This window comes from Falco punctatus (genome assembly GCF_963210335.1).
Source record: "Falco punctatus genome assembly, chromosome: 9".
Classification (NCBI taxonomy): domain Eukaryota; kingdom Metazoa; phylum Chordata; class Aves; order Falconiformes; family Falconidae; genus Falco; species Falco punctatus.
The window spans coordinates 21,456,023-21,479,824 of NC_137589.1; the positions used below are offsets into that span (position 1 = coordinate 21,456,023).

The window sequence follows — 23,802 nt, forward strand, 5'->3', positions numbered from 1 at the left end:
GCAATCTAAAATAATATGTCTGCTTGAATATAGATCTTCTATAGAATCTGGATCCTGTTTGACTGAACTCCTGACTGGCAAATTATTCCTTACACTAAACTGGTACAGATGATTAATCCGAATAAATACATATACTTTTAAATTTACATTTATTCTGGGTTGAATCAAAACCTATTGCACAACAGTATCTGTAACAAAAGTTCAAAGACCTTATATTGCTTATTTTTAACTAGTTACATAGAAACTTTTCACATATATTGCTGATTATCACACAAATTGCTACTTTAATGACTTTTGCTAAAACACATTTTCACTAAATTTTTACATTGCATAAATTCATGTTTTAAGCTAATTTCTTTGAACAGATGCGTATGTTTCCCTCTGGATACTGTCTTAGTGCTAAGTGTTCTCATCTGTGGCTTGGTTGGTTGGTTTTGGTTAGGGGGGGGGGATGTTTGGATTGGAATTTTTTGATTGTTTTTTTTTTCCTTATTTTCTTGCTCTTCAGCAACTGAGCTGCCTTGATTTGAATAACTGTGGTTATTCTTAACACTGTCCCTTCCTCTTCTGTAAAGGAGTTCCAAAGCCCTCTTTGAGGAAGGGTGTGTATTCTAACTTTTATATAGGATAATGTTCAGCCTAGGAGATGTAATTAAACATAACCTACTTCAAGCATGACAATGTTGCTAACAATGTGAATGTTTAGGTGTCCTCAAACAAAACAAAAAGGGTTTCTGATAAAGAGATTGTTCACATGGTGGAATCTAGTGATCTTGAATGCAGCTAAAGCAATCTGTTGGTAAAAGTAGAAAGAAGATCCTAATCCAGGTCTTAATGCGTAAGAGTGGGCAAGCTGTGTGGGAAGGTGAGGTCTGTAAGAGTGCTGGTGCTAAAACTTTGTAGTTTTCATGTTAGAGTTATCCCCAGTGCTATGTTTGGCTGTGTAACCAGGATTGTCCATGGCACGGATGGGTGATGTTTCCCCTAACATGGTCTCTGTTTCTCACCTGTGACCTGTAGGGGAGCACCTTTTGGTGAAGTATAGCCCGAGTTTATTTAAATCCTGATGATGATTTCTGTACCCTGTGGTTTTGTTGCTGCATTAGACTGCCTGTCTCATCTTTGTTGCTGTGTTGTCACTGTAAACTCGTTTCCCTCCCTAGCGTTCTAACTGTACTATTTTGTCTCTTTCTTTGTATCACTATAAAAAGCAGGCCATGATGCTGTCTCTGTGTCTTGAAATAGAGCATTACTGCCTGGTCCCTCCTTCTGTCTTCCATGATTGACTTTTCTGCTTGACTTCTGATTTTAGGGCAGTGTGGAAGGTTTTGTGTTCTGGTGATCTGTTGAGATAACAGACTTGTGAAACATTGGGAAGGATTTTAGACCTACAGCTGCCCCGAACTTAGTGGAGTAGAAACAGGAACATAGCTACTGTATTTTCTAGCCTTTTTGGATGTAGTTTCAAAATTCAGTTTCAAGTCAAGTGTATGTGACTAGCTTCAACTAATTTATTACAAGAGTTTTCCAATACGAAAGTGTGTGTTGGCCTCCCTGGTTTTGCCCATCTGATAGTAAACTTGAAAGTAATGTGTTTTGAAGCATCTACTTTTATTGTTGCTGTCTCTGTTGCTCAAATAAGCTCTGTTATATATTTAAACATGCTGATGATCACAAAGCACAAGCTGCTCTGACCTCTACAGTTTCTGTCAAAGTTCCCAAATCTGTTTTCTTTCAGTTGTTATGTTACTACCATTTAGTAACTCATTATTTCCATAAATCCTCTATTTTTGGTGCTCTGCTTGCACCTACTGCTGACAGAGGTCCACAAGTGCCCTGATGTGTGCAACAGGTAAGACATTTTGTGATGAGTTCTCTCCTCCTTATATCACCTTGCAAATGATTTTTAGCAGTGGAAAATACAGTGCACTCTGAGTAGTACTCTCTTGTTTGCTGAGACAGTACAGGTGCACTAAATAAAATACATCTTGTATACAGAGTATTTGGCTTTTGTTCAGTTGTGGTGCCATGTAAAAAGAAGTGTTACAGCCATGATCAGAGCTTCAGCCATGAATGTTTTTGTGCTACATCTGTGTTTCATAGGGAGGTTCTTCAGTTGGTGGTACAGGAGTGTTGCTACTGCAGGAGCAGGTGGGATGTCTGAGTTAGAGAAATGGTTGGGAACAGCGCGGTGGGTCACAATCTCATTTCGAAAACTAAGGGATGGGAAACAAATTCATCCCTGCAGTCTTGCTTGGTCTCTTTCCTCTTGTCCTTGAATGTATTGCAAGAGAAAACACTTACCTGTTTCTGAGGGGGAAGGCCCTCTGAAGCCATTTATCAGAACACAGATTGGGGTAATAGGAGAATTTGGCTTTCCCTCCTTTTACAGAAAGGTCCTACATGCTCTTCCACATCATGCAGTGTTGCTGAGGGCAGGAGTAGAGTATCAGGGAAGAAAAATACTGTCTGGATTTATTTAGAAGGATGGCAATTAAAATACTGGATCAGCTCAAAAAACACCAGGAAAAGATAGTTTTTCACAGTTGAATTGTGGAATTCCAGAGAAAATTTCTATTTCATCTCCTATAACCTTGTCCCTTTCTATTCTTAAAGGCATAGAGAAGATAATAGCCTCTTTTAGACCTTCTTCAAAACAACAAAGAAGAAAATAGAAACTTTTAGAGTGGAATGTGCTCTGCAGCCTAAGTACTGACTGCTACCAGTGGGTTTTTTTTTTTCCCTGGAATAGCCAATAATTCCAGAAATCAGTATCTGGAATAATGTATAAAGAACCTTGAAACTGATAAAGGATGTGCTGCTATCTTCATACTGATACAAGTCAACATTGTGTTGTAAAACAATTTGTCTAATTCAGCATAATAAAAGATGACATACTTATTCTGTTTATTTTAAAGAATAAACATAAAAGACCTCTTGAAAGATTTTTGGCTCTTTACAATTGCTCCTGTTCCTGCTAAGAGTTAAAAAAAAATGATGATAAAGCTGCTGAGATGATACACATACCTTCTCAGGCATGATTGTTAGATAGTCTGGTTAGCAATCTTAGATATGTATGGACTTCTGGCTGTTTAATTGCTTGTGAAAACAAAATCGCTTAGTTTAAGTCCAGTTATAAATAATAAAAGAGGGTGAAACCTCAGTAATTTTTCAGAAGCCTGCTGCACTTATTAGAATAAGATTCTTCTATTATGTTTGGAATAATCACACAGACCACAAACCAGCAAAGTACTGCAATGTTCCATTTCTTGCTTTCATAAATCTTCATTTCAGAGACCGTATAGCAATGTGAATGGTTTGATTACTTTGCAAAGGAAAGCAGAGCTTAAGGAGAAAAGCATAATGACATTAAACAGAGGACTTGTTATTGAGCATCTTAGAAGGAATCCTGGCAGCTGAGGATGCGGGATGGTGACTTAGAAGAGCTTTATCAGCTAACTTGTTTGTCTTCTGGATACCGTGTAATAGAGTGAGTGCAGCTGGCATAAAACACAAAGGAAATATTTTCTGTTTGTGATTTAGGTCTTTGTTTTCCAGCACAAAGCATAGTTCTTTAATATCCTAGCACAGAAATACAGCAAGCCGCGTTCTTTGGGATGTGCATGTCCAACTCTTCAATGGTATTAGCTCTTTGTGGGTGCCATCTGCATTACTGGGTTAGAAAGGCATAATCTTTATATTAGATTAAAACGAAAAGAAGCTGTTTCTCCAGGTGATGGGTACCAATTTTACCTCTGTCCACATTCACCCTGAGGCTTTCCTCCTTTTAAAATCAGAAAGAAAACCTGTCCCATCCAGAAGTCATTTTGGTTTGAAGTTGATTTGGGAATCACAAAGGGCATTCAGAATCTTGCTAGGCTAAACCTGAAGCCAGAACTGGGAGGAAATACATTATTTCAGCAGCTCAGCACAATGAAAGTAAAAGGAATAAAAATCACACTGTGTCTGGTAGCCTTGAAAACAACTCTGTTGTCTCCACCATTTTTCTGCACTTTCATTATTCTTTTTCTGAGATATTAGGTTTTTTGTTGCAATTTACACAGAAAAATGGGAGTTCAGATCATAACTGGATTTCTCAGTCCTTTGACTAGTATAAGCTTCTCCAATGATCCTTCCTGCTTCCTCTCTTTTTGGCTTGTCTGTTTATGAATGACCTTTGTTGCAGCTAGTTTAGTTTTAACTTAGGTAGTGGGAATGAGAACAGTTGGAAATTACTTCTGCAAGTCTTCAAAAGGGGTGGGAGCTTTTTTTGATGGGTAACAGCTAAGTTTCTTGAGAGCAGTAGGGTAAGTATTCACTTCTGTACCCATAATTAGATTTCATTATTCACTTACTCTGCTGGAGGAACTGATACGTTGTGAGGCATTAAACAAAAAGATGTTCAGATCTATAAATTTACAACTAAATTTATACCTGTCATTTTCAATGATTTATAAATATGCCTCAAACATTATATGGACCTTCAGGATCTTTGAGTGGTTTTGTCCAAGTATTTGATTTTAGGACCATATCTATAATCGTGTTAGCTTCTTCCTTTCATCGTTTGTTTTTTTTTTTTTTTAATGTTGAAAACTTAGGAAGATTTGCATCTACCTATTATAATTAAAAAATCAGATACTAAATTCAGTCTGCAGCATGCTGCAAATCTAATTCCAGAAAGTCATCTCTAATGATGGGGCAATACTTGTTGCATGATTAGATAGCTTCAGGCACAGAGGAAAAACCCTTTAATTAGCTTGGAGAAGATAAGTTGCTGTGTTTGAGTCATTGTGATTTACTTTAACTACTTGTCTTTGGCTGCAGGTGTGGCTAATGCTGAAAAACATATGTTGTAGGAAGTGGTCAGGAAGTACATTCCTTTTAAAAAAAATAAGAAAAAGACTAAATTATTTCCCTAATGCAAGCTTGGGTGGTTGCTTTTCTTTCCCCCTGTGATGTTAGTATGTAAGTACGTTAATGCAACTTTGAACATCAAAATTGCCTCTTTTAGCCGTGATGGCTAAACTGACTTCCCTTCATCTATTCTCAAAATAATTTTTGTAGTTATTCATATTATTTGATTGTGAACAATGGAACATACTGATTTCATAGATGGTGGTGGCTGGTGAGAGCAGCCTGTCTGTTAACTTTATTTCAGTATACACTTCCAAGCAATTTTGTGTGCTTTAAAAAAAAAACAAACCCCCCAAAAACCCAAAAACTTTATCACCACATCAATGCCTTTCTTTAGTCCTTGCAATCTTTTAATATTGGGACTCCCTGTTACAGGAATTCAGACATTTAGTGCCCTTTTTAGGGTGTTTTTTCCTTTTTTAAAGCAATGTGAGAGCAAGGTAGAAATACTCTACCTTGAGCTTCCTGTCAAGGTTTTTATATGCTGCTTAAAACATAAATCGGTTAGAAATGTATGATTCAGAAATCATTTCCACTTAAAGGAATATATATTCTTTGTATGGGCTAGATATGAAAAGCTGTGAAGAAGATGCTTTTGAAATGGCTTGATTGGATACATGGGCATGCAGTACAGTATGTTTCCTAAAATCAATATGTATAATAGTGAGTTTTACAAATACCTTCAGTCAACCTTATGACAGACTTGATCTTTAACATTTTTAAGGTAGTCTGACAAGAGACATGCTGCTAGACTTATTTTTTATCTCTGCCATTTATTTTTTTTTACAGTAGAGACTGATGGCTGTACTTATTTTTCATGACCATTATGTATATTATAGTTTACTTTCTGATTGTATTGTGTCTGAATACATGAGATAAATAGGGATTGTTATGAAGAGCAAAGAAGAAAGATGGTAGTGACCAGTTTGAAGACACTGCTAGATCCAGTACTTAAAGGAACTTAATGGAAAACAGAAGAGCTTTGAGACATTCCTTTCCTACAACACAGCACCAACACACACACTTTTCTGCCAAGGGCAGAAATATACAAGATTCAAGGGGCTTTTTAGCCATCTGACCCATGGATTTGTCTGTCTCCCAGAATGTTTCGGGTAGAGATCCACTGAAGGGCCCCACTGCTCAGCCCATACTAAGGTGATTCTTGGCCTTTCCAGATGGGCATCGCTCTCTGTCACCAAATCTTGTCCTGATGATGAACTCCCTTGATTATATGGTCAGATATATATAATATTGGGAAAAAGAGTGCAGAAAATCAATCCCTGGCCGCTTACTGTATCCTGGATCTGTTACTACTATAGTGAGGTGCAAGAATGATGAAAATATCAGAAGAAACATAGGGTTTCAGACAAGGGAATCTTGCCTAATATGGGAGAAAGTTATAAACAGCTGTGCTGTGCTTTCTTTGGAAATGTTTATTAGCTACACAGGAATGTGTTTTTAAGTGTTCTTGCTTAGTACCAGCGTCTGCAGAGACAGTGTTGGGCGCTGCCAGTGTTTATTTTGCCTGCCTGTGACCTTGCAGTGTCCTGTGTATAATGTTGATCTTCATATTTGTCTAACACGGCACTGGCTAATGCAGTTTGGGAATCCCTCTTCCAGGTGCTTTTGACGTGTTAGGAGCAACAGAATTAATTCTTGCCTGAGCAGAGCAAGCAGGAACTGTAACAATTTCCTCAGGTGATTTCAGCACGCTCTTGGAAATTGTCTTGGCTCCCAATCATTTCAATCTCAAGATACTGGAAATTATTTATAAAGCCACCATACGTCAGGGACATGCATCACAGAATCTTTATTTAAACTAGGTGCTAGTTCTCCAGTTTGCAGTGTGGTAAGTGGAAGCATCAGCACCCAGGGATCATCTCTGCATCTTTAGGGTTGACAGGTCCTGCTTTCAATATTGTGTAATTACTGTTTGGGAGTTTAAATTACTTAGTGTTCTGTATTTCATACCCAGGGAAGGGATAATTTTTATTTACTGCTCAAGAGGTGGCTATTTCATGTGTGGATATGTATATTCTTGGACATTTTGAGAGAGAACTTTTTTTTGTTTTTTCTATACAAGCAATATTTATCTTTCTTATGAAAGGGAAACCATATAAGCTGTGCTTAAAGGATGTAAAAGGGTTTTGGTTTTTTTTTAATTAATCTAATGTGCAGTGATTTTTTTTTTTATTATTATTGAAAGATGTCTCTCTTCCTTGTCACCTCTTACAATGTCACTTCTCTTAGGCCATTCTGAATAACGTGTTGTTCACAGATCTAAGAACAATGGGCGAAAGGAGTCTGCTGGGTTTTAGCTGTATTCATCTTTCAATGATTTGCAAAATGTTTCAGAATCTCACTAGTTTAAGTAGACACTTCAAAAAAGTTAAAAGGAGCTCTGTACTAATCTCTGTGAAGTGTCATTGGTCTGGGGAGAGTGCTGGTTTTGATTCTTGCACCATTTTATTTCCTACAAGGCTTTAATGTTCTTATTTGTAGCTATAAACAAATACATTTTTCTCTAGAACATGGTTGACCTAGAGTAAACTATATTTTAACCTTATTAGGAAAAAAGTTTCAATATTTATGGTCTTGAATTAGTAGGTGGTTAGTTTATTTTTAAATACTGACTTAGATGACTTTACACTGGTAAGCAATGGCAGTAGCTAAAACAAAGTAAGTTGATCCCAAGATCCCCACACTACCTGCACTGTAAGTTCTCAGATGGTTTTAGTGCAAAATGTTAATTTTATTTTGCACCTAAAATTAACTACAACTATGAAAATTACGCAAGCTTTTTTGGATCTTGTTTGCCCTAGTTTAATAAGAAAACTTTTGCTTTTAATTCAAAATTGTTTTTCAGTTACTCTGCTTTTCACCAGACCACATAATGAAATGGAGGCATCTATTCTGCAGCTGATTAGAATCAGTTTAGCATTTACTAATGTAGTTTGGGGTGGGGGTTTTGGAGGGTTTGGTTTTTGTTTGGTTGGTTTTTTTTTTTTGGGGGGGGGCACACAAGGGGTGTCAACATGGAAGATACACCTTTCTTAAAAACTTTGAAGAGGAGAACATTTTAATATGGTTTGGATCTCATTATATATATGTTCAGTAGAAGGGATGATTTCTACCATTATATTTGTTTTAGAAAATAGCAGTGCAAATGTGGGTGTTTTTTTTTAAATTTATCTTAACACAGCCATGTCTGTTGCAAACAAATTAGAGTTGAAGGTCAGAATGTCAGTTCTGCTGGAATTGTTAGGACACATTTTAAAGAGCTGGATCTTACCAACCTTTAGACTCTCAATAGGTGAAGCGTAGCGAGAGGAGCTATAGTCATGATGATGGTTTAACTTTTAGGTTGCCCTGTGTTGGGTCAGGGGCGGGACCAGCAACCCAGAATATTTTATGATTCTGTGTTTCTATGAAGAAAGCCTATAACTATTATTGAAAAAAAAAAAAAAAAAAAAAAAGATAGCATTTGCTTTAGATTCACTTTAGTTTGTTCTTTTTTTAAAACTTTAAATCAGAGTACATTGAAAATAAAGTATGTCAGAGTGAGAATGCAGCATTTCAAAGAGAGTGATATCATGAAGATTTTACCATTACTTATATCTCATTCTCTTGTTAGTATTATGATATCTGAGCAACCTAAAACTGTATTAATTTCTGGATGTTAGAGGGCTCAAAGCTTTCGCTGATCATCAGAAGAAAACTAGCAGTCAATGTGGGCCAAAACCTTTCTTCTGCTGCCATAAACACATTTGATCATCAACTCTCTGATGTTTAAAAAAAGACATCAGAGAAAAATTGCTCAGCTGGAATGTGGGAAAGGGCGTTGTGTTGTTTCTATTAGTGCATAAAATCAGATATTTCTGTTACTTCGGTTTTGTAATTGCTACAGCTTATGTGCAGAAATGAAGTCAGTAGATCATCAGGTGGCTAGAAGATAGTAGTTCATGTTTCTGTTATACAGTAAGGGTTAAAAATAGAGGTTAAAAAAGGGTTTAAAAAAGGGTTTTGCACCATGCTGAAAAACATCAATAAAGAATGTGCAAGATATCTGTCTTAGTTGTTCAAAGATAGGCTATCCTTTCATGAAGGGAACCCTTGATCAGCAAAATCAGCTGGCAAAGAGCGCTTTACTGAGAGAGTCTGATGCAGCTGTCCTGTAGGTGAGCTGTGATGAAACACAAGGTATGTGATTTGAGACCCACTGAAGAGCAGGAACCTCCTGCTCCTGTGTCTTGTGGAGCTGAAAGTGGATAACCAGAGAAGATCAATAAAGCCAGAAAACAGGGATCTGGTATTCAACAAGTTATGGTAACAGTCTTAGATAATGATGCCAGCAGAAAACAGCAGTGCACTCACAGGACTGATTTCTCTTCAGGTGTCACTTGTTCTTTATATGGAACAATAAATCCACTTCTTAGTAGTAAAGGTACCTGGTCCAGGGTTAGAGATCAGGGTGACAGCCCACATGAATGGAATGTGACTGATGGGAATAGGAAGCTTCTGCCTTGACTAAAATGTAATGAAAGATCCTTCCTATGACTTAATGCGTAGTTGATGTTGCTATTTCAGTATTCTACTGTCACATTGAGGATTGCATGGAGAAAATATGCTTACCTTAAGATAACTGCCATTTTCCCTTTTCTTTGGTATTTGACTTACTCTGTTTGATCCCTGAAAGTCCATGCCTCAACTGAAACTGCCCAGCTCGTTTCCTCCTGAAGGTAACAACTATTCCTTTTTTCTCTGTTAAGAACACTTGTGATCAGTGAGCAAGTTGGAAAATCTAGGTTATACTGATAATAAATGAAAGATTTTAAAGAAATCTTGCCTCATCAAGATAATATAGTTAAGAATCTTATTCCTGAAAGCTAGATCTTGTAAGCCTTTATAGGTTTTTTGAATTGGAATGGCAATTCAAAATGAATGATTTTGTATAATAGTGTGTTTTCATATAGTTTCTTCCATGGTCTATTTTTCCTAATATAATTCTGCCAACTGACTCTATGTTTTACCCAGGTTTGCAGATTAGCCCCCTGTCTGTGTCTTGGGATGATGGTACAACTCCCAGACATGTGTGCCTGTATTAGTTAAACTTGTTATATTCCTGTGGTTTTATTTCCTTCACATTTCTTAAGGGCAATCCCTTCCAGCCCTTTAATACCCACAACAAGGAACAAGCTAGCTTGAGTCATTCTGTTTCAACCTGAGCATTGTTCTGTCTTTATCAGCAAGACGGGGTGATCTGTGGAGGAGGCAGTGTTGCTGCTTACATCTCTAGGTATGTGCCCAGGTACCTACTTGAGAAACCTTGAAGCTCTCCAGGAGTCTTGAAGTCTAGGTTATCATGATCACAACTTGCTCTACGCTTATATTTTTACTATTCATAACATGCAGCAAGTGCAGCTTCTCACCATTAATGCATCAATGTTCATTTTGGGTTTTTTGTTATGCCCTTACTGGCAGTATGTAATATTGTGCTCAGCAGAATACTGGTAACACAGTTAGCCAGAGATAGGCTGTTGGATTCCTGTGCCACCCCCCTCGGCTTACTCCCCACCCCGCAAGATAATGTGCAGTATGTTTAGAGATAATACCATATGTGGAAAACTGTATTATTTTAAAATGCAGCTACTTTGAAGAAACAAAGGTAGCAATTCAGAGTTCCAACAATATAAGGGAAATGTGCAAAACCAGCAATCTGCTAAAGCACAATTCTCCCGTAAAGTGAACAAAGCTTGTACTTTCGAAGATTTGTTAAGTTAAGACTGAATGATATATATTAATCCACAACCATTGGTTTACAATGGATATACAACTCTTTACTGCATCCACTACCAGGGTACAGTGGCTATATGATTCTTTGTTGGTTTTGATTGCAAGACAAAGAATAAGAGGAAATCCATGATGAAACAGATTATGTTTCAACTGACTTCTGTTTATTAATATTCATATTTTTTTTTTTTTACATGAGAGGAGCAACATAGTGATTTTCCTAACAGGGATGAGCAGCTCTTAGCATAAAGTTTGGAAAGTGTGGTTTTACTGGTATTATTGATGGCAAAATAAGAAAAAACTGCCATGATGCTGCAAGAGTTGTACCAATTCTAGTCTTCCTATCTACTTAACCTTTGTTTAAATTTATGTTTGTATCAAATGAAAAAGATGACATTAAAATTAGAGATGATTAGGTGAACTGTTATACTGGTTATGATAAATTCAAAACCAGCTTCAGGCATAGTAAGCAACTTCATTATATTAATGTAAAATACTTTATTTACTATTGTTACCGAGTAAAGTAGATTCCAAATGTTGTTTAATAGGAAGAAAATGAAAATCTTAAATATTTTTTTAGAGTTATTGTTTAGAAATGAAATGTTACCTACATGGATTAGGTGTTTTCAGGGCATTTGGCTGATCTCAGAGAAAATACTGCACAAAAATTATTACCAAGCTTGAAGAGAAGTACTAGAGTTTGTATTAGCCTTTGTCTCTTCCCTCTACACATCTTAATATTTTTATTTAATTTATAATTTTGATATATATAATATTTATAATAAACACAACTACAAAGAAATGATGCACAGCTCCTACTAATTTTTTATCCTCGCATACTGTATTGTTGTTTTCACTTGCAAAAAACAAACTGTGCTTGCTAGAAATAGCTATGAGATGCACAGATTAGAGTGAGTGTTATGGGAGTATTTTGTACTACTTTCAAAGTGTATCATATTCTTGCTGTACGTAAGTTTCCTCACGTGGAGTATGAAAACATGATACTTTGCTACCTTTCACAGGAGCTATGAGAATGAAACCTGTATGAAAGAAATATCTAGCTAGAAGGCTGTTGGGGATAACAAGGCAACACAGAAAATTATAACTTATTTTGTGAGATTTCTTTGCATTCATGCACACAATTATGAAACCTGCTTTTTGTTCTTATTTTCTGAACTTGATGTTTCATATTCCCCTTTGCTCGTAGATGGACTATATGGAAGCAGCAAGCTATCTACCCATTGTAGCAATGTATTAAAACAAAATGCCATCAGGAGCCAACAATACACATTGCTTGCCTTGCTGCATGTAACCATTTCCTCACAGCAAAGTCCTCTGCTCTGAGTGGGGTCTGAGGAGGGAGGGCTGGTGCCAGGTGGGGTGGCTGAGATTTGCAAGGTGTTGCTACATTGCTGGCAGTGCCTGCGAGGTAGTGAAAACTGTGCTGCAGGTTCTTCCCTCACCTGTAAGTGGAGGTGTGCTTTGCTGTGGTTTCCTGCTAGTAGGCTGTGCGTTAGGGCAGACAACTTTTTCTTCCTGGTTTTCAGGTGAGTCCATTTCGAGCAGAGCTCAGGCGACAAAAGAAAGGCCGTTGTGAGGGGTGGCTGCCTATTAATCTGCAATCAGAACATTTTTCAGGCAAAGTTTGTTTCTTTTCCATCAGGCTTATCGGCCTGTTAATAATTTCACCTTTTAAAAGGAAAACAACATGCTCAGGGGTTCATTTCTGTGGGAAGAGGGAGGAGATTGAGGGTGAAGGAGTGATCCAGAACATTCTGGAACGATCAGGAATCACTGGGGGTGTGACTGAGTTGAGGTCCCTCCCCTCCCAGCAGCCAACCAGGGAGTGCCTTTTGGCAAGGCAGTCCAATCAGAACATGTGGCACCCCCTCTGCTGCCTGTGTGAGGGCCGGGGGGGGCTGCCTCAGCCCTGAGGGGGAGAGGAGAGGGGCGGGAATGGCGTGTGTGAGGGTGCTAGGGTGGGGAAAGCTTTGGGCTGCCCCTGTGGAGGAGAGATAGAGAACCTCTGAGAGTGAGGCAAGGGGAAGCTGGTGTGTGATGAGCTGCTGAAGCTGTTTTTTCCTTTGATCCTGGACCCAGGTGACGCCTTGTAATGTGAGGCGCGTGTGGGTGTGAGGGAGTAACTGGGAACATGCAGTATGATATCAAGCTTGGGCTGATAAAGATGCAAATATATTTGCTCGCCTCACACTGCATCTATTTAACCCTTGACACTTAATGAAGAAATACCCTCTAAGAGTAAAATATTAATTAAATATAGGAGCCTTATGTTATCTAGGTTTCCACAGACGCTTTTGGAGTGTTGCAGGTGTGTGTCTGACTGAGGTGTCTTGTATATATACTTGTTTGTTTAATGTTTATGAAAAAAGCAAAGCAAAACCTGCTTCTTGTTTCTTACACAGGTGCTACTCAGCATATTTCTAATTGCAGCTATTGCATTTCAGGAGACAGAAGTGTAAGAGTGCCATAATGTTCCCACTCTGTCATATTGCTGTGTTTTTCTTTGGAACTGCAGTCTAATAAAAGCTAAATGATTGTGGTTGTGTGTGAATAAATAGAAGTTCTTTAGCCCGGGATATCCTGAAATCATCAATTTCACAGTTTCAAAACTTTGTGAGGTTTATTCATGTATCTGCTTGTTCTGTGTGTATGGGTTTTGCTTAATTCAAATTGTCTTGGTTGTTTAGAACATTAAATATTATTTGTGTGCTTATAAAGGTGTAAATTAATGGAAGAAATACACCTATGCATCACTGTCATAGTTATATTTTTGAAATCATACACAAATACAAACATCAATCTATTCATGCAATATTTTTTAAATTTATTGAGCCTACTTACTGAAAATGTTAAATGTACTCATGTTGCCATAAAATAAAAATAGTATTTTAAATCACTGTGTTTGAGCTGACATAGCTGTGCTTGTTTTGTTAGTATTGTAGTCAAATAGCTTCAGAAAATACGTATTTCCAAGTATATTCTCTTGGTTGTTGAAGTCAAGGTTGTTGCTTGAAGGGTAGGTGTTAGAATACATTCAAAAGCATTAGTTATAAATCAAACCAATTTTTTCTCTAGAATGATTTGATTTATGAATGTCAAATTAACTTTTGCAGACTTGCTGTAATTTATCTCAAATATGGGAATTTTCAAAAAAGGAAAATGAAATGTATTCTCACTGTGCACTCAAGGTAAAATTTTGATCCAGTATTAATCAATAACAATGTCTTCTAGGATAATGGGGACATAATTCAACAGATATATTTGGAGTAGCTGTCATTCTCCTGGCTGACAGAGGGACCAGAAGAAAAGGTAAGAAAAACCTGTTAACAGGAAAGTATGTTTTAAATCTTGTTGTTGTTGTTGGTTTGGTTTGGTGGTTTTGGTTTGTTTTGTCTCCGCTAGCTTAATAATAACAAAAAGCATGTTAAGAGTGTAGGGGGAAAAGTACTGAACAGATAAACTGTGTAACTGGTATTGTATAATATTAAAGAAAGTTAGTGTAACAGTTTATTAAAATAGGAGTTTCCAGAGATAAAAAAAATGCATTGTTTCTTCTCTTATGCACATACAAAAGATAGTTCTACGATCTGGGATAGATTTATTATTCTTCATTGATTGCCTCATTCTGTTGGAGGACATTTCTGGCAGTAAAGTAGTAGACCTGTCACATCTATCATGATGTGTCAGAGATCTGTCAGGTCCATGGCTCTTTTTGAACTTTGCTGTTTCAGAAAAATGTAGCTGAGCATTATAGGCAGAAGTTTGACATTTCCAAGATTGAAATCAATCCTCCTTGATGTGTTTTTTCTCAAACAAGACTTGTGTTTTGATTGTACAAGTAGTGGCTTCACATGTTTTGAGGTTATAACATAGGCATGGAATAATTTGGGTAACAGATTTGACAGGTGTTCTGTAATGAATATAAATTGAAGAAATTATATAAGGGGTCCTAAAGGCAGATGGCAAATCAAACATTGATCCTGTTGTCACACATATGAGCCTAAAGGTATAAGCTTCAATTTCTTTATCAAGTTGGGAACTTACAAGGTAAAACAGTCTGTTGCAAACTACTATACTGCGTTTAGAGGAAAAGAAGTGAGTAAGAACTGTTAAAATTGATTGCTGAAAGTATAATAAATAATGAGATGCCCTAAATGTATAGAAGGGGAGGTCAGATGAAGCACTGTTGTAACTAATGGACATTGAAGAATAAATTAATCTAAAAAATGTTCAGGCAGTTTATTTAATTGTAAAATACGTTGAAACAAAGGGAACCATTGTGTCAACACAGATCCTTGTACAGCTGGCTAGCATCAGCGCTTTTACTTATAAATTATGGTGGTACTAGAGAAAAGCCACCAAAAGAGTAATGGCATCCTAATGGCTGTCTGTAGAGGCAACAGAAATCTAAGGAGAAACGGCAGCAAGGGAGCCACAGACAGCCAGATAAGCATAAATGGTAATATGCCAAGAATGTGATGGCAGAATATTTTGATGTTGGGTTCTTCCCAGAGATGATGTTTGGAAATAATGAACAAAGCAGTGGTCTTGTTCTGTTATTAGTTGTGTTCAGGGAAATAGTCATCAGAAAAAATAAACAAATAAATAAATAAATGTTTTGATACTTAGTTTTCCACTTCCAATAGAAAGAAGCATTGACATTCCAAAGTAGTAGCCATTTTTGTTCTAACATGTAACCATGTGGAATGAGGAATTGCCTCAAAATCTGTATGTCTAAGTTGATGCTTTCAGCTGGATTTTGATTTTGATAGAACTGTACCTTTGGTAAAGACAAATGATATAATTAAAAGAATGCTGAAATGGTCAAGTAGCATTAAGAAAGAGAACCACAGAGAAAGCAAAAGTAACAGAGGCAAAAGTTAGATTTATTGTAATCAGTCATAGATAGAGGCATGAATTGAGTGATTGTCTCTGTACTAAATAAATAAATGGATAAATTCTATATGAATGTAGCACCGAAATGTGCTAAGTTTTTAAAGTTTTTTTTAATCCACACTGAGTAAAGGCAGTCATTCTCAGAAAACATTTCATTCATGTCAAGACCATTCTGTAGACATGTTTTCATATAGCTGTAGTGATTTTTTGAGTTATGTGGGTTTAGCTGCCTGCGTAGCTCCCAGAGCTAGAGAAATTTTCTTAAATATTTTAAAATATCAGTTCAAGGTAATTAGTCATTCTAATAGATACATATTTACTGAAATGTGTTATGTTGAGGAAATACAGAATGTAATGGAGGTTTTCTTGTATTGTTTTTCCAAAACCTTAGGAAGCCTTATTAGTACCTTCTGTTGTACAGTATCTGGTGGTATTACTGTAATAACAGTACCTGTTTGATTCAGGAATTTTCAGCCTGGGAGTTTTTCATTTTAGTCACGAGAATATTCACAGATTTTTCCACACAAAAGAAAATCTGTCAGCCACAAAATACTGAGTCCATTTTCTTACGGAGTTTAGCAACACATGAAATGCATAGAGGAGGAATGGTTTCGTACCTTTTCAGTTTCTAACGATTGTCTCATTCAGGACAACAGCAAAACTCCCTAGAGCACACAAATAGTCTTAAATTTCAATAAGATGGTGTCTAAGCTAGCTTGATAATTTCTTATCCCTATAGATACTAATAATAACTTGGAGACAGAGATGTTGGTTGTTTCCAAGCTAAATGCACTGAGAGAGAAAAATTCATTCCATTCCGGAGTAGACACCATTAACACAGATTGCCTTCAGCACATTAAGTCTCGCCACTAAGACATTTTAAACAATTGTTTGCTTCTAAAATCTGTGGAAGCTAGGGAATTAAAAGCCACCTTAGTTTTAAAAGCGTGTTTTCTGAGCCTTAATAAAACGACACTTTGTCTTAATTTTGTGTCTCCAGTCATGCAAGAAATTAGAGGACTAGCTTCCTCCTGCAGAACTTAGGTTTTTCAAACGTCAGGCTTAATTTGGCAGACTGTATTGCTCAAATTAGCTTGTAAATGAATTATTTGTTTCTGAAGTACAACTGTTATCAACTTGCATACAAATACTTAGGAAATGAGCATATATCCCATTTGCTTCTGTAATTATGTGATGGTTGCTCTTGTCAAGATGCATATTTGTTCAGAAACTTTAATATTAATTTATGTTGCAGAGTTTTTTTAACTGCAATGTGTTGTTGCTAAGTATAATTTAGAATGGCCTTTCTCCTCTCCTGTAATGTTCTAAGTTGCAAGCTTGATCTTATTTTGGACTGGAATGATCTCAAAAAATTTAACCATTGTGTGTGTATAGTGGCTGTGACAAGTCTGGATGAAGATGATGTCTGATTTCTTTTCAGTTACCTAATTGATATGAAATGATACTTTCAAGCAAAGCCTGCATACTGGTGGCATGAAATAGATTTTTATGGGGTTGCAGCTTTGGAGGGAATCTTGTGCTACTCTGCAGGGTTACCTGCTGGTCCATCCTGAAGTCAGGTTGGGAGGAGGAGCGACCTTCAGCACACAAATAGAAATACGGCATTAAATGAACAGCTGAGGGAACTGGGGTTGTTTAGCCTGGAGAAAAGGAGGCTGAGGTGAGACCTTATTGCTCTCTACAACTACCCAAAAGGACACTGTAGCTGTGTGGGGGTCAGTCTCGGCTCCCAAGTAACAAGCAATAGGACAAGAGTAAATAGCTTCAAATTGTGCCAGGGGAGGTTTAGATTGGATATTAGGAAAAAATTATTCACCAAAAGAATTGTCAAACACTGAAACAAGCTGCCCAGAGAGGTGGTGGAATCAATATCCCTGGAGGTATTCAAAAGATGTGTAGATGTGGTGCTTAGGGACACGGTTTAGTTGTGGACTTAGCAGTGCTAGGTTAACAGTTGGACTCAGTAATCTTAAGGGTCTTAAACAACTCTATGACTGTATGGTCTGTCAAATTTGAGAGGTGGAGGTGATTGCTGTCTATTGCACCCATATACCCATGCTTTGAGCCTAAATCCTGCCTGTGAAAATTGTGTGTTCTGGCAGGTGTTAGTCATTTTACAGTGCTAGCCTTCATGTGTTGCAAAAGAAACATCAGAATTAATATTCCTATATATTGTTTGTCATGTGATGCTTTGCATTTTCCTGATGCTGAAGAATGTGTATGTGGGTGTTCTGGTTGCCTGTGCACATAATGCACTTGACGTGATTTGTAGTGATGTGCTGACGCCCCATAGTCAGCCAGAGCTTTGAAGGGATCTATCTAGGCCTTCTCATTAAAGTGAGTTGCTCAAAGATGATGGAAATGCTTTTAAACATTACATAAGGCCAGTTTATGATAGAATCAAAACTTGAATGCTTAGCTTTACTTGATGAACAAAAAAACCAGAAGTAAAATGTAAACAACAGCAAAAAAAATCCAGGGACTGTCTATCGCAGATTAGGAAAGGGGTAAAGACTAAGGAAGACCAGGTATGTCACACTGTTTGAGACACTGCGTCTTTAAAGAGCAAGTGGTAGGACTGACTGCAGAATTGGTATTCAGGTCTTTTCCCTGTTCTGTTCCACTGTCTAACAGTTCCTCCTAAACCACAGTGTAAAAACTTTACTCCTTGCTCTGGAAAAGTCTCTTGATGTGACTAAAATCCGTTACAGCTTTGCTCCATATTGGTGCATATTCCTTTTAAGAGCAGTAGTTGGTCCTGAGCAAAGCATCTGACATAATTATATTGGTAAATACTGGACTGTAAGACTACATTACAGAGCAGCTACATTTTAGGACCAAATTACCATGTTCTTCTGTCTTTTTTTACCTGTGTTTGCATTCCCAACCAATCCAGTCAACCATTTGTAGAGACACAGGCAAGCTGTGCAGGTCCCTGCTGCAGTCAGTGCCATAAAAACTCTATTCAAACTGCTGCATAATAATTAGCTAGTTCAGAAGAGGCTGCCCTTAAGATTATGTGTTTAACACCGAGCTAGATGCACAGACCTGTTCCACATCTGTTCATTTTGATACCAAAACAAAAGTAATGATGTTGAAAATTGATTTCAGCTTTTGCATTAATAAATTAAGAGAAATATTCTGAACATATATCTTCTGAAATTTCTTTTGAGAAATTGGTTGCCTCATGTGGAAATTAATTTTTGACACATGTTGACATCGTGATCAGAGATTAAAATGAGATGCTGGTCTTAAACCAGGAACCAGTAGTAGCTGGATCAGATAGACACTCTCAGTTGTGGATGCTTGTGTTTGTGTGCTGAACCTGTGGTCCCTGCTTACCTGGGATAAGAAAAGAAACCACAGAGTAGGCATTTGTTTTGTCTGTTTGGTTTGAGCTGGTTTGGTTTGCATCACTTAGCTAGTGGGATTTTTTCATTAGCTTGGTGTTAGTCGCTTTAATTTATTCAATTGAGTATGAAATGTTAAGGTTTCAGGACTATTGTCCTTGTGCACCGTGTTTCTTTAGCTAGTAGAGTATAATTAATTTTGAAGGTACTAACAGCTCTAAGTGAGATCACTTAGATGTCAGGACAGACTTTAATGCCAACTGGCATGAAGTGTGCCATGTATTCATGCTGAAAGGAGAGAAGAATAGAATTGTTCAGCAGTGAGCTGGCTGAGGAATAGAAGCATCCAACCAACACAGTAGAAGAGCAACTGCTGTGTTAATAACAACACATCTTTCCTCTGAGGGTTGATTGCCTGTGGGATCTAGGACATTGTTAGGTTGCAGATTTAAGAGGATAATCAGAAACACAAGAGGAGGAAGAATCTGGCAGAGAGAGATGATGAGGTTGGCAGAACTCCCATGAGAGCTGTCAAGTACCTTGTTGAGGAAGCAACCTTTGAAATCGTAAGGAACCTGATAACTGTTCTTTTATTTGTTTTTTTGTACAGTGGAGCAGCATTTCTGGACCTTCATGGACTGGCTGGTGTCAGAGAGATTTGTTTATCATCAAGTTTATTCCTTGTGGAAGTAACCAGAGATGGACCTCAAACTGGCTTATTGGTTAGAGTAGCACTTAACTGAAGGTAAGCTTTCTAGTTGAGTTGGTTTTATCTGCTAAAATAGGCCTTCTGGTTGAATGGCATCAATGTGCATTTGCGCTTTTCTAGTTTGTCACATTCATGAAGTGCAGCATATACTATAAAAATGCTACCCTCTCCCAGATGTGCCTTTAATCACCATCTAAGACATAACCACTTTTGTCTTTGATATAATTGCATTAATTACTCATATTCCTGTATTCACTTTGCCAATGAAACAATCAATTTTCTTCATGTTACTGCAAAGCATTCTGTGACAAACTGAAACACGTGATCTGTGGTATTTGTGTCATTATACCAGCTCTTTGAAAACACTGGCTTAAGCAGCGGAGATGTTCTTCAATCACTATGGGTACTTTTATGCCTTGAGGATTGCAAATAAGAGGATGTTTTCACATCCTGTGCTGACATAGATTTGCTGGTAGAAATCGGTAGTGTAGGCCAGTTGTTTCTTCAGAAATTACGCTATTACGCTTTAAGTTCAGCTAGGAGAGTGGTACTATGGCTGTGTGAGCCAGAAAGTGCCCTTGCTGCTCTGCCAGGACTACTTGCTATCGTTGCAAATAGGGCAGAGTGTTCTGCCCAACTGCTGCCAGCCTGTTAGGGCTTTCCTTTATTTGCCTAGAAGAGTGTTTCTGCAACAGTGCAATCTTAATCCCCTTATATTTGTGTTCATGGAATGATTTTGTAGCTGTTACATTTCCAAAGCAAAGTATCAGAGTCAAGGGAGCACGACAGTGTATTCTGTTTTCCCAGCAATATTTCAGAACAGAAGGGATGGATCGTTATGAACAGCCCAAAGCTTCAGTGTTATTAGCCTGTTTATGGTGAAAATTTGAGTGGGACAGTAGATTGTGGAAACTGTGCATCTATAGTACTGTTTCTGTGGTAATGATGAGTTTGGTTTTCAGAACTGAAAACAAGTAATGTTTTATCTACAAACTGTAAAGGAACATGAAGAAACATTGTAGGATTTTACTACTATTCTCATTTCTTGAATGACTTATTTTGTAAGGAGACATCCGCCTTTTGGGTTATTGTCAGCTTTGCATCTTAATCATCTCTTAATTTTACTTGAGTTTTCTCTAATCTAGTGTTCCCTCTTGCCAGGGAATAGAAGGTGAGTCAGGTGTAAATATTGGCAGGCATTCAGTGTGGCACACTGCAATAATTTACACTTTAAACAAGCCTATGTATAAACACCTCATTTTTGAAATTTCTCAACTCTGTCTCTCTGTACAATTGTTTCCTTTCTTTTTTTACATGTCCACAGTTGTATGAGCAGGGTATGTAGTTTGCTTGCTTCCTGGGGGGCATTACTGCATATGCTGCATGTACAATACTGCCTGTGTAATTATAGACTGGTTGCGTGGAGTAGTAGATACAGATACACTTTTCCATCTGATTTTCAGGGAATGCATAATCAAACCCATTTTAAAAAATCGTTTAAGTAAGTCCTGTAACAAGTGCTTCTGATTTCTTCAAGATTACAAGGACACAGAATGAAAATAGAAGTCACTGTCTTTAGTCATCTTAAAATTGGATAGGGTGAAAATCTAGTATGTTATGCAATTCAATTATGTTATTTTTTTTTATTAAATAAACTGGCCAATCAGTTTACCTTTGAGAATTTATTTTACAATGGATAGAGATTGGCATTTAGTATAAAAATCTTTCAAACACTTTCGTTGTACTTTGTAATACCTGTGTCTTACAAATATTTTTTTTAAATTTATATTTATCTTTTCCTGCTTTGTTAGTTAGTGGATATGCCATTTATACAATTTGATCTCTAATCACACCTAATATCAATTCAGATAATGCATAGATATTGCAAAATATTAATTCCTGTGATTAGTTGCTTACTCATTTCTGAACTGTAAGTTTGATTGTACCAGCCTGAAGGCTTCATGGAAGCCACACCGAGGCCCTTGCTCAGTGATAGTTTTCTGTTCATTACCTGAAATGTGCTTTATAGGATCATTACCATTTTAATGACAGAGAGGAACTGGTGTCTCAGACCTTTTCCTGATGTTTTGTAATAACAGCTGTAGGTCAATATGGAGAAGGTTTAATTCGAAGCATTTCCTCAGCTGTGACCCATTGTGTATTTCTGAGTGGACAGACAAAAGGTTGAGAGTGCTGTGTCTATACTCCATTTTGAACATCACCTACTTTTATAAGCATATAGACAACTACTGCAAGGTGGGCTAGCCCAACATACTCGCTTGTTACCCAGTGGCTATAGGAGGCGGGGGGGATGTTTTTCCTGTGAGGAGATCGGTGTATGACATTTGTGTCTGAAAGTCAGAATTTCATGAATCAAATATCCTACATTCTGCCAGCGTTCATTGTAGTGAAGGCAAATTTGCAGGAGATATGGTGAAAAAGATTTATGAAGCATAACTACTAGGAGCTGTTGTGTGAAACTAGTATTTCCTTCATTAAGGTGTCTTGCAGTAGAGAGTCTGAACTAGCACTGACAGTATAAACTTTCAGACTCCCTGTCCTAATATCTTACAGAAGGACTTAAAACTTAACTTAGTCCAGTCTTTCATAAAGGACAAACAAGAAAAACAACTTTTTCCAATTCCTCTGATACAATGTGAAATTTTCTGCATCTCCTCAGCTTCAGCTTGGGGTTTATGGTTTTCACATCTTTGATATCAGAGCTGGAGAAAGGTACCTCAACCTTGACATTGTGTTGCGTTGTATGCCCTTTCATAAACTGTCTGCATTTGGTTTAATTTCTTCTCTTATTGACAACCTGATGTGTGACTATGTGTGAAACCGCTGGTACACAATGTCTGCACTAAGGTAGCCAACCTTCCTCCGAAGTTCTCAGATGTAGACAAATTTCTGTACCCTGAGAGGTAAAAGTTATAAATAGCAGGTGGAATCTTAACAGGTGCTGAATCTGTACAACTCCCAAGTGATTCCAGTGATCAGGCTACTTGAAATACTGCTTTTGTGAACAAGCATTTACTTTAGTTTCTGATGCAATCAACTAATTGTGCCGAGCAAAGCAATATTTTTAGAAGCATGATTTCATAAGGAGTCTAATTACTGTGTGCTGTATGGTGAGCAAGAGGGATATTAGATGCAATGCTAAAACCACTTATTTATAAATTATTTTTATCTGTTTAAGATTAGGTAGTGTGTTAAGAGAGCTGATTGCCAATACATTCAGTGCTGGTATGTTGCTTGAGCAGTCCTAGCAGTCATACTGTTTTTTCATTAGGTCCCTAATTCAATTTTTCTTCTATTTGAGCATTTTTTTTTCATATGTAAGGTTAAACTTTTCATGAGAATGGTAACACTTTATGTGATTTTACATTTGTCATATTTTCTGTTTGCATTTATTTACTTCCCTTGTATCACAGGCACAAAGCTAAGTCAAACCCCAGCATAACTGTATCACACTTTCACTCTGCCTTTTAACAAAGGGGTAGAGAGTGTAATAGCAAAAAACCTTGCTGAAGTAATAACTTCCTTTCTTTTGAAATTGCTGCTTCATTTTGAACTTAAATATTTTATATTTAAATATTTGTTGTAATTGCTAGTATAACATTTGATACTTTTTTTACATGTATGTGGGCATTACAGTTGTTCTCTCAGCATTTATAGACCTTTATGTACACAGTGAAAGACAGACCATGGATTAATGATGCTAAGTATGGTGGGACATAAATAGTGTCTGTAAAGAACTGATTGAATGCTTGTGGAGGACTTCATTCAGGCCAGTACTAACTGCAGCAATCCTTATGTAGGAACATGCACTAGTATGAATTATGAAATCTTAAACTCTTTTTAAAGTACATTATCTACTACTTCTGTGTAGGAAAAATACCCATCTTCAGTCAAAGTACACATTATATTTTGATGTAAGAAAATAACTTGTGAAAAGATGAGATGGAGTTTGGAAATCATAACTTTGAAAAATATATATTCAGCAACAGTCCACGTTCATGTTTAAGAACAGCAGTTCAAAACCCAGTAAATACTAACTCATAATGTTAAACCTGACAACAATTGGATTTACACATAGGG

General features: G+C 37.2%; 1 protein-coding gene across 1 annotated transcript in view; it reads left to right on the top strand.

Annotated features, from left to right (window-relative positions):
- Nucleotides 1–23,802, top strand: part of PCDH15 (protocadherin related 15) — an 878,455-nt gene that overhangs the window by 195,985 nt on the left and 658,668 nt on the right. The window contains exons 5-6 of the mRNA XM_080401549.1: nt 13,957–14,034; nt 19,603–19,737. The gene's annotated coding sequence lies outside the window, so the exon portion shown is untranslated. The remainder of the gene's footprint in view (nt 1–13,956; nt 14,035–19,602; nt 19,738–23,802) is intronic.